The sequence below is a fragment of the Bos grunniens genome, chromosome 14 (assembly GCF_055505025.1).
Source record: "Bos grunniens cultivar Pamir isolate PY7600 chromosome 14, Bosgru_T2T1.0, whole genome shotgun sequence".
Lineage (NCBI taxonomy): Eukaryota > Metazoa > Chordata > Mammalia > Artiodactyla > Bovidae > Bos > Bos grunniens.
Genome location: NC_141178.1, coordinates 79,205,150 through 79,214,217, shown reverse-complemented (window position 1 = coordinate 79,214,217; position 9,068 = coordinate 79,205,150). Strand labels below are relative to the sequence as shown.

Sequence of the window (9,068 nt, the reverse complement as noted above, 5' to 3'; positions counted from 1 at the left end):
TGTTTCTCTGGACCTCGGTTGTTTTATCTACAAATAGCATGCCTGTTTCTATCTCAAGGGTTTGCATGAGCGTGAAACAGAGACAACCCCAGTTAAACTGTCTAGCTCCATGCCTGGCATAGGGCACTCAGTGGGTTTTAGCTGACTCTCAAACTGAATGACTACCTTAGAAGCCAGTCAAGGAGTTTTTATGTGATTTGGTGAGGGGAACATCTTGAAAGAGAATTTAAAAATCCATTCATTGTCAATGTTTTCCAAATGACTAGAGTCCATAATTGTTAATAACTCTGTCCTGGCACTCCACAGAGTCACAGCCTTGCCAGAGTGGAAAGATATAATATTAAGAAAGATTGACCATCAGACGTTAATGTATTTATTTCACAAAGTCTTCAGGGTGCCTAGCAACCACAGAAGTTTCTATCCACGCTTTTTTCCCCTCAAATGATACACAGTCACTAAAACACACATTTCATCCTGCTTGAGGGAAACAGAAGGGTTAGCAGTTCAGGACCGTGATCTCACCATCCCTCTTTCCAGCTTTCATCAGGGAAGAGAATCCTGCCGCAGCAACCGTTATTGATTACTAAGTCTCTGAATGAGTTTATTTCATCTCTGCCGCGTGTGCTCTTCCTGCACTGCTGATTCCGCTTCCTCGTGTGGTCACTGTATGGCCCTGGGGGAAGAGTGAATAAGACAAGGTGGAAATGTAGAGGAAAGCACAGCTCCAGAGGCCCCCATTCCATCTAAGTCAACTCATGGAGAGTTGAATACAAACTCCCAGTGTATTTCCTGAACTCATACAAACTGAGGCCCAGAGAGGGGAGGGTCTGTTGGTCAAAACAAGTTGCAAGATGAGCCCAGATGGATGGGGGGCATGTAGACATCACTTCTGGATGAGAGATGCTCAATGCAAAGCCTTATTGCAAAGGGTATGGCCCTAGAGAAGTTTCGTCTTTACTTAAAGAACAGAGTCCCCAAAGAGCCACTCATAAAACTGCAGATAAATTGGGAAGTTCAGTAAGAGGAGGAAACTAGATCATTCCCCAGTTGGGTCTCCTTTATCCATTGGGCTTGCCGACCTGGCTGGTCTTCTTGGAACAGGCCACAGAGCTTTGCAGAAGGTGAGCCTGATAACACGTTCCTGCAGAAAAAGGAGAAAAGACATTTTCCTTGTGTTCCCTTTCCCGAGGGTTATAGAAATAGACCCTCTCCGTGCCCAGGTCCCAGAGTTTGGGTTCACAGTGGTGTGAGACTGGGGGACTCAGGCTGGGCGAGGACCTCTACACAGGGAGCTAAGTTCTTGCAGCAGAAGCATGGAGTACGTTGTAAAGGTGGGCCCTGAGAGGTCAGCAGGAAGGCATGGCCTGATGTGGAGGGAGTCCCCGCAAAGGGGGCTTTGTGAAGCAAATATCCAAACATCCATCAACACTAACAGGGGTCTTCCCCTGCTAGCTCAGTCGGTAAAGAATCTGCCTGCAATGCAGGGGACCTGGGTTTGATTTCTGGGTCGGGAAGATCCCCTGGAGGAGGAAATGGCAACCCACTCCGGTTTTCTTGCCTGGAGAATCCCATGGATAGAGGAGCCTGGCAGGCTACGGTCCAGAGGGTCGCAAGAGAAGGACACGGCTTAGCCACTCAACCACTACCACCATCCTCATCAACCTTTTAGAAGGCCGTCACTCCCAGAGCTCCCTTCTCTATGCTGTTATTCCCCCAAATCAGGGGATAAGACTGGAAAGAAGGAGGTGAGAAGAGAACCCCACAGCCTCTGCTCCCTTCCTCAGGTCCAGGGCCACCGATGAGGCATTGATTAGCAGGCACAGGTGCTGGGGTGGGAGGCTCAGGGTGTGGGGCCCCTAGAGTCAGATATGGGACAGAAATGTGAAAGTGACCGGCCATGTGAGCCTTAAGTAACTTAAGCAAGATGGCTTCAAAATGACTAAAACTATCATCGGATCTGATTTAGATGCTAAAGAAAATGACTCTCCAGAGAGTTTCACAGATCACAGCTGGGAATCATTATTGGAAAAGTGAAACGTTTTTATGTCTCTGCCTCCAGCATATTTGGGCTCCTCCCTAAAATAAAGATGTGATGACTATACCATTGATTATGATAAAATGACCGAGAGGCCCTGCTGGGTAATATCCATCTCTTATTTTTTCCTTTTTTTTTTTTTTTGGCCAAGCAGGCTTACAGGATCTTTGTTCCCTGACCAGGGATCAAACCCAGATCCTTGGCTGTGAAACCATGGAGTCCTAACCCCTGGATCACCAGAGAATTCCTCTTACTTTTCCCTTTTGAAACCATCCCTAAGTTTATTCTCTGTAAAAAATCTGTAGTTGTACTAAATGCCCATCAACAAAAGAATGGATCAAGAAGATGTGGTCCGTATATACAATGGAATGTTATTCAGCTTTAATAAGAATGAAATAATGCCATTTGCAGCAACACGGAAGGACCTAGCGATTGTCATACTGAGTGAAGTAAGTCAGATGGAGAAGGGGACATATTGTATGACATCCATTATACGTGGAATCTAAAAAGAAATGATACAAGAACTTACAAAACAGAGACTCAGAAACTTGGAAAACAAACTTACGGTTGTGGTGGGGGAGGGATAGTTGGGGACTTCGGGAAGAGCAAGAAAACACTGCTATATTTCAAATGGAGACCCAACAAGGACTTACTGTATCGCACAGGGAACTCTGCTCTTGTTATAAGCCAGCCTGGATGGGAGAGGAGTTTGAGGGAGAATGTATACGTGTGTATATATGGCTGAGTCCCTTCACTGTTCCCCTGAACTCCCACAACACTGTTAATCGGCTATACCCCAATACAAAATAAAAAGCTTAAAGTTTAGAGGAAAAAAGTGTCTATGGTTGTAGATTATGGGGAATGGGTGAGGACTCCTGAAATGGAGTTTTATTCTTTTTCTTATAGGTTTGCTGCTGGTTTTAAGTTATCCCAAAGTGTGAGTCTTAAAATGCTTATTTCTTCTACTTACTCTAATATTAAACACAAGATCCCCGATTTTTTTTTTTTTTCTGAAGAGAAGAGGAGGAAAGATATCACTTTCCCAGTAGCAGAAGAAGTGAATGGAAAAAGTTGATGAATGTCACAGGAAAGATTAGTTCTTCTGGAAAAAGAAAAAGAAATTAGAACACAGACACGGACAAAAAAGCAGTGCAGGCTCCTGGAAATTTTCATCTGGTTCTCACAAAGGAATAAAACCAAAGGAGAGTGAAGAGTAAGGGCAAGCTCAATGGATTCATCGCTTCCTCTTCATTAAAAATTTAAAGTTGATAAATACCAGATCAAGTAATCAGAGAAATTCATTATGTATAATAAACTGATGCACAGTGAATCTGGCTGGTGCTGATTTTCTATAAATATCAAAATTTAGGGATTGTCCCTGAGCTATTCATTAAACTTCAAAGTCAATGAATAATGAATAGGAAATCCATTTGTTCATTAACTTGAGAAACGAAAGATACCTCCCTCCCCTGTTATGTTTCTGATTAATTTGGCTCTGAAATGAGTTAGCAGGTCTATAAACATCCCCCAGGGCTATATCTGGCTCAGGGAGCAGCACTTTTCTCAAAAGAGATGCAAGCCTGTCTGTGCTCAATCTGTTAGAACCCAGCCCTGTTGAAGGTGGGCTGGCTGTGGCTTCTTTCAAGTGAGTTTTGCTCCAGTGAGGAACTGGGGGTCCTTTGATAACACGTAAGCCAGACTGTGCCCGTCAGGGAGTACCGATCACTGGGCACCTTGGGTAGTACTCTCCTGGAGGCGGATCACTTTTCCGGAAAGCATTTGCTGTCTGTAAGGAGACATCCGCACAGGGACAAGGAGCAGGAACGCGTTCCGGCTCCAGACAGCAGAATTCCAATCGAGGTCATCTCTGCAGGTTCCCGTTATATTTACTGCTCCATTACATGTTCCCATGACTCTGACCTGATTGAGTTTTGTTAGAAATCCCTCCACTTACACATCTAGTTATTGGCCCATCCATCCATCTGTACCAGCTTCCCAGGTGGTGCTAGTGGTAAAGAACTGGACTGCCAATGCAGGGGACATAAGGGATGTGGGTTCAATCCCTGGGTTGGGAAGATCCCCTGGAGGAGGGCATGGCAACCCACTCCAGTATTCTTGCCTGCAGAATCCCAGGGACAGAGCAGCCTGGCAGGCTACAGTCCATGGGGTCGCAAAGAGTCAGACACGACTGAAGTGACTGAACAGGCACGTACGCACATCCATCTATTCATCCATTTAATAGACTCAGGTATTTGTGGAGCACATGCTTTGAGGGCCATGGGAGGAATCTTGAACAAGGGAGACAAGATCTTTGCCCCAAGGAAATTACATTCTGGTGGGGATTTGTCACCAAATAAATAAGCCAGCCATGCTGAAACTCCAATACTTTGGCCACCTGATGTGAAGAGCTGACTCATTTGAAAAGACCCTGATGCTGGGAAAGACTGAAGGTGGGAGGAGAAGGGGACACCAGAGGATGAGATGGTTGGATGGCATCACCGACTCAATGGACATGAGATGGAGCAAGCTCCGGGAGTTGGTGATGGACAGGGAGGCCTGGCACACTGCAGTCCATGGGCTCACAAGGAGTCGGACACAACTGAGTGACTGAACTGAACTGAACCACAGGGCAGTGGGTGCAATGGAGAAACGCAGGCAGTGAGGTGGGATGGAAGGGTGGACAGTGTGCAGACTTCAGAGCATGCCATGAAAGAGCCAGGAGGCCAGAAATGAAACGTTGTCAGCCAGAAAGTAAATCCCCCTCCACCGGCCCCCACAACCTGAAGGGAGGTAGGAAAAGAGAGCTGGGGGGAAATACAAGACTAAGTCACCAAGAGCTTAAAGAAAAGGAACGGAGATCAGGGAAGGGAAGCAGACAGTTATGGGAAGTCTCTTCTGATTAAGCATTAGTGCATTATCTCCTTTAATTATTGCAAACAGGGAAAGAGAAAATTGAATCTCAGAGAAAGAAGGTGGTTTGCTGTCAGAAGGGACTGAAGTGGGCTGTGTCTTTAGAGGGAGGGGAGGCGTCGGGGGAAGGGAGGGAAGCGTGAGAAGAGAGAGGGGAGAGGGACTGGGCAAGGAACACAGGAGTAGCTGGGAGAGGGAGGCGAGCTGGGAGCCAAGGGAAGGCGAGCTTGTTGGGAAGAGATGCTATTTGGGTGGGAGACGAAAGAACAGGAGAAGCTCAAATGGAGAGAGAGAGAGAAGGAGAGGGGGCTGCCAAAAATTCAGGAGGAAAGAAAAAATACGGCATGATATCATTCTATGCGGTATCTAAAAATAGCACAAATGAATGTATATGCAAAACAGGGACAGACTCAGAGACAGACACAGAAAACAGACTGGTGGTTTCCAGGGGTGAGGCAAGGGGGAAGACAGACCCGGGCGAGGGGGAGGGGCAAGAGGGAGGGACAGACCCGGGTGAAGGGGAGGGGCAGACCCGGGCGAGGGGCTAAGGGATGCAAACTGCTGTGCAGAAGACAGATCCGAGCAAGGGTGTACTGTAGAGGGCAGGGGATTAGAACCATGATCTTATGATAACTTTTAATGCAGCTCAATCCGTTTCAAAAAAAAACCAAACCCGAGTCACTATGCTGTACACCTGAAACTAATATGATCTTGTATGAATAAATCAGCTGTGCTTCAATTTTAAAAAACAGAGGTAGCAATGGAGGCGCGAGCAATGAGGTGAATAAATAAGAAAGTAAGAGAGAGAAGGGTGGAGAGGAAAAGAGAACCGGAGGTCCAGGGAGCAGGGAGCAGGGAGCACGAAGCCTGCAGCACACAGGGGCTGGTCGCCTCTGCCAGATGTTCCTGGGGAGGCGTCGCTGGCCTCCGCTGCTTCCTCTTCTCTCCAGGGGTCTTCATGGGTACCTTCTCTCAGCCTGCCCTTTGCCCTATGCACGACCCCTCCCTCCTCCTTGGCTCTGGGTGAGGCTGCATCTCCAGGCAGCCTCTGGCCCAGCAGACCCCATGTGGCTTCTGGGAGGCAGAATCTGGCAATGCGCCCAGGGACTTGGAGCCCCAGCAAGATCACAGCCCTTCCCGTGGGAAGCAAGTATTCCTCCCACCTGGAATGATTCGCATCCATACCGGTGGGTCCTGTCTCCAGCCTCAAGGCTCACCCTGCCTTTTTCCCTCACTGTTTCAGTGATTGTCTTTCTCCATCTCCTAGCATTTGGTTTTGTCTGCTATGTGTTCATGGCTGTATCCTCGGCACCAAGAACATCTCCAGGAGCCAGAGATGTTAGTGAACTGTGTGTGGAATAAACCAGAAGCTGTTTCTTCTGCTTCTTTGGACTCTAGTTTCCTTATTTGTAAAGAAGGAAGCTGGATGAGATGGTCTTCAGAGTGAATTTCGCTTCGATATCCCATCCCATTCACACCACTCCATTTATGGTAGGCAGATTTCCCATCCCCAAGACCACCCTCTGACCCATGCCCTTGAACAATTCCCCTCCCCTTTAATTCAAGGGGGCCTGCAACTGGATCCTCAGCCACAGATGACGGCAAAGGCGATGAGACAACAGGACCGTGTTTGCACATCACTGTCACCCACGTCCATCCTTGACAAAGGGAGAGGAGTTCCATAGTCCCTAGTCAGATAGCTCTAAGGGGACTGAAAAGGAGATGATCCTGAGTGCACAGGACCCAGTCGAGCGAGGCTTTACTTATTTTTTATTCATTTATTTTTTGGCCATGGCTCGCAGCATGTATGATCTTAGTTTCCTGCTTAGGGATCAAATCTGTGTCCCTGTACTGTGGAAGCTAGAGTCCTAACCACTGGACTACCAGGGTAATCCTGAGTGAGATGTTTAGAGGGAGGTCTCGATGTGAAGAGACTTGCTCTCTTGTCGGTTTTGAAGAAGCAACTCCATAACTTCTGCATCTGCCGGGAGATGGATTCTCCCGACGACCTGGGGGACACAGGTGGATGCTTCCAGATGAGAAGGCAGCCCAGCTGATGCCTTCACTTCAGTTTTATGAACCGTGGAGCTGTGTCCATCAGAGGAGCCTGGCTGGCTGCAGTCCATGGGGTCACAAAGAGCTGGACACGACCGAAGCTCAGAGAGGGGGGCAATCTTGCCCAGGGCTCCCAGCTAGCCGGCAGGCATGTGGGGAGTTGAGCTTTTCTGCAACTCCACCTCCCTACGCCTTGCCTTAGGATTCTGGGGCGGACCAGAGGAAAGTTTTGAATGACAAAGCAGTTTCTGGCTTTTAAGAAATGACAGCAAAGCCCCTGATAGCGCGTCTGTGCTGGGCTGTGCCAAAGCTCTAACGGAAGACATTAGTCAGATTGGAAACAGGCTGTTCTCATTAACCACAGAAAACCTCCATTTCACGCCCAGATGGAAAGCATCCTGCTGTTCTCATCAAACCCCCCTCCCCTTGCCTGCAGGCCCCTTTGAATTTGTCCCCCACCCTCACCTCCTGGGGCATTCACCCTGCTGAGGGCACTGGGCTCAAGTCTGGGGGCTCAAGGTGGGGCTGAGTGCCTATCCCTCCCCCAGGGCCCTGCGCAGTGGCGACAGTAAAGTCTTGGACAGGTGACGTACTCACAGCTGGGCTGAGAAAATAGGCTCTGCTGACAGCGGGATGGATGAGACTCCCTCATTATAACAGACACTGGGAAGGAAAAAAGAAGACACGATCATTAAGGTTTCCATTAAACATCTTTTGAACATCATCTTGGGAGCTGAGCACGGGGAACCTGGAGACGTGAGGACCGCACGTTGGTGCTTACTGAGCTCAGAGTCCAGGGGGCTGACGACTAGGCACAGCCCATCGGATGTGCTGCGGGCCCCACAGTGAAGGCAAAGGAGCAGCCATCACTTCTTGTATAGGTGGGGGAGAGGGGTGGGAAGCCAGGAAGCACGCTGGACCTGCATCCGGAACGATCCATTTTAGTATCATTCTGCCGCAGGCAGGTTGCGCCTTCCGAATCTCCGAGCTAAAATGGTACCTGTGGTGAGTGCCTGCGACATGGGTTCATGCGCTGCCCGGTGGGCTGCTGTCTGCAGTCTCCCGAGGATCTGCCTCCGTCTTGTTGTCTGTGGAATGCCCTGGTCCTGAGAACAGCTCCTGGCGCATGGCGGATGCTCACAAACTATTTCCCAGAGGATGCGGTAAAACGAGCCACCTGCACAAACCGTAAAATGCTGATCAGACGCAAAGCCTTTTCTAAAGTTTAAAAAGAAAATTTTACGTGTGAAGCTGTTCACCCATCATTCAGTTCAGTTCAGTCGCTCAGGTGTGTCCGACTCTTTGCGACCCCTTGGACTGCAGCACGCCAGGCCTCCCTGTCCATTACCAACTCCCGGAGCGTGCTCAGACTCAGGTCCATCGCTTCGGTGATGCCTTCCAACCATCTCATCCTCTGTTGTCCCCTTCCCCTCCTGCCTTCAATCTTTACTGAGGCAATAAAAAGTGGAAACCATCTAACAGTGGGGATTAAGAAAAGTGGGCATAGGGAAGGGGGTTCAGGATGGAGGGGACACGTGTATACCTATGGCCGATTCACACTGATGGACAGCAAAACCATCACAATATTATAATTATCCTCTAATTAAAATAAATTAATTGACTAAAAAAAGAAAAGTAGGCATACACTTTTGAGATATTTTGCCAGCCATCACAATTGTATTCACAAACCTAAGCAAAGATGGAAAAAAGAAAAGTGAACAAAATATAAAATGCTAAATCTTGTATCCTCCATCTTCACCACTGGGTTAAAAAATAAATTCTCAGAAGTTTGTTGTTAACATCTGTAAAGAGGAAAATAAAAGTATAAAAGGAAATATATTACAATGCTAACAGTGTGTCTCTGGCTGGTAGGTGAGTAATTTTATTTTCTTCTTCCTGAGTTGATACAATTTCCAAATCCTTTTAAATGAGTTATCTATTTTTTTTGGAATGGAACAAATAATAAGCCCATTAAAACCCCTACAAGGTTTCTTCTTGTGATGTGTGCAGTGAATGTTTTCTGCACGATCCTCTTGCTTGATGTTCTTAGGCTGACTCATTGAAGATT

The 9,068-nt window shown here is 47.8% G+C and overlaps 1 long non-coding RNA gene across 1 annotated transcript; it reads right to left on the bottom strand.

The window, feature by feature from the left end:
- Window positions 1-350: 350 nt before the first annotated feature.
- On the bottom strand, window positions 351-8,177 carry LOC147359713 (uncharacterized). The gene is made up of 4 exons (XR_015140360.1): window positions 8,001-8,177; window positions 7,598-7,663; window positions 1,080-1,141; window positions 351-673 (listed from the first exon to the last, which is right to left on the bottom strand). It is a non-coding gene; the product is annotated as an uncharacterized LOC147359713 (long non-coding RNA).
- Between the last annotated feature and the right edge of the window lie 891 nt (window positions 8,178-9,068).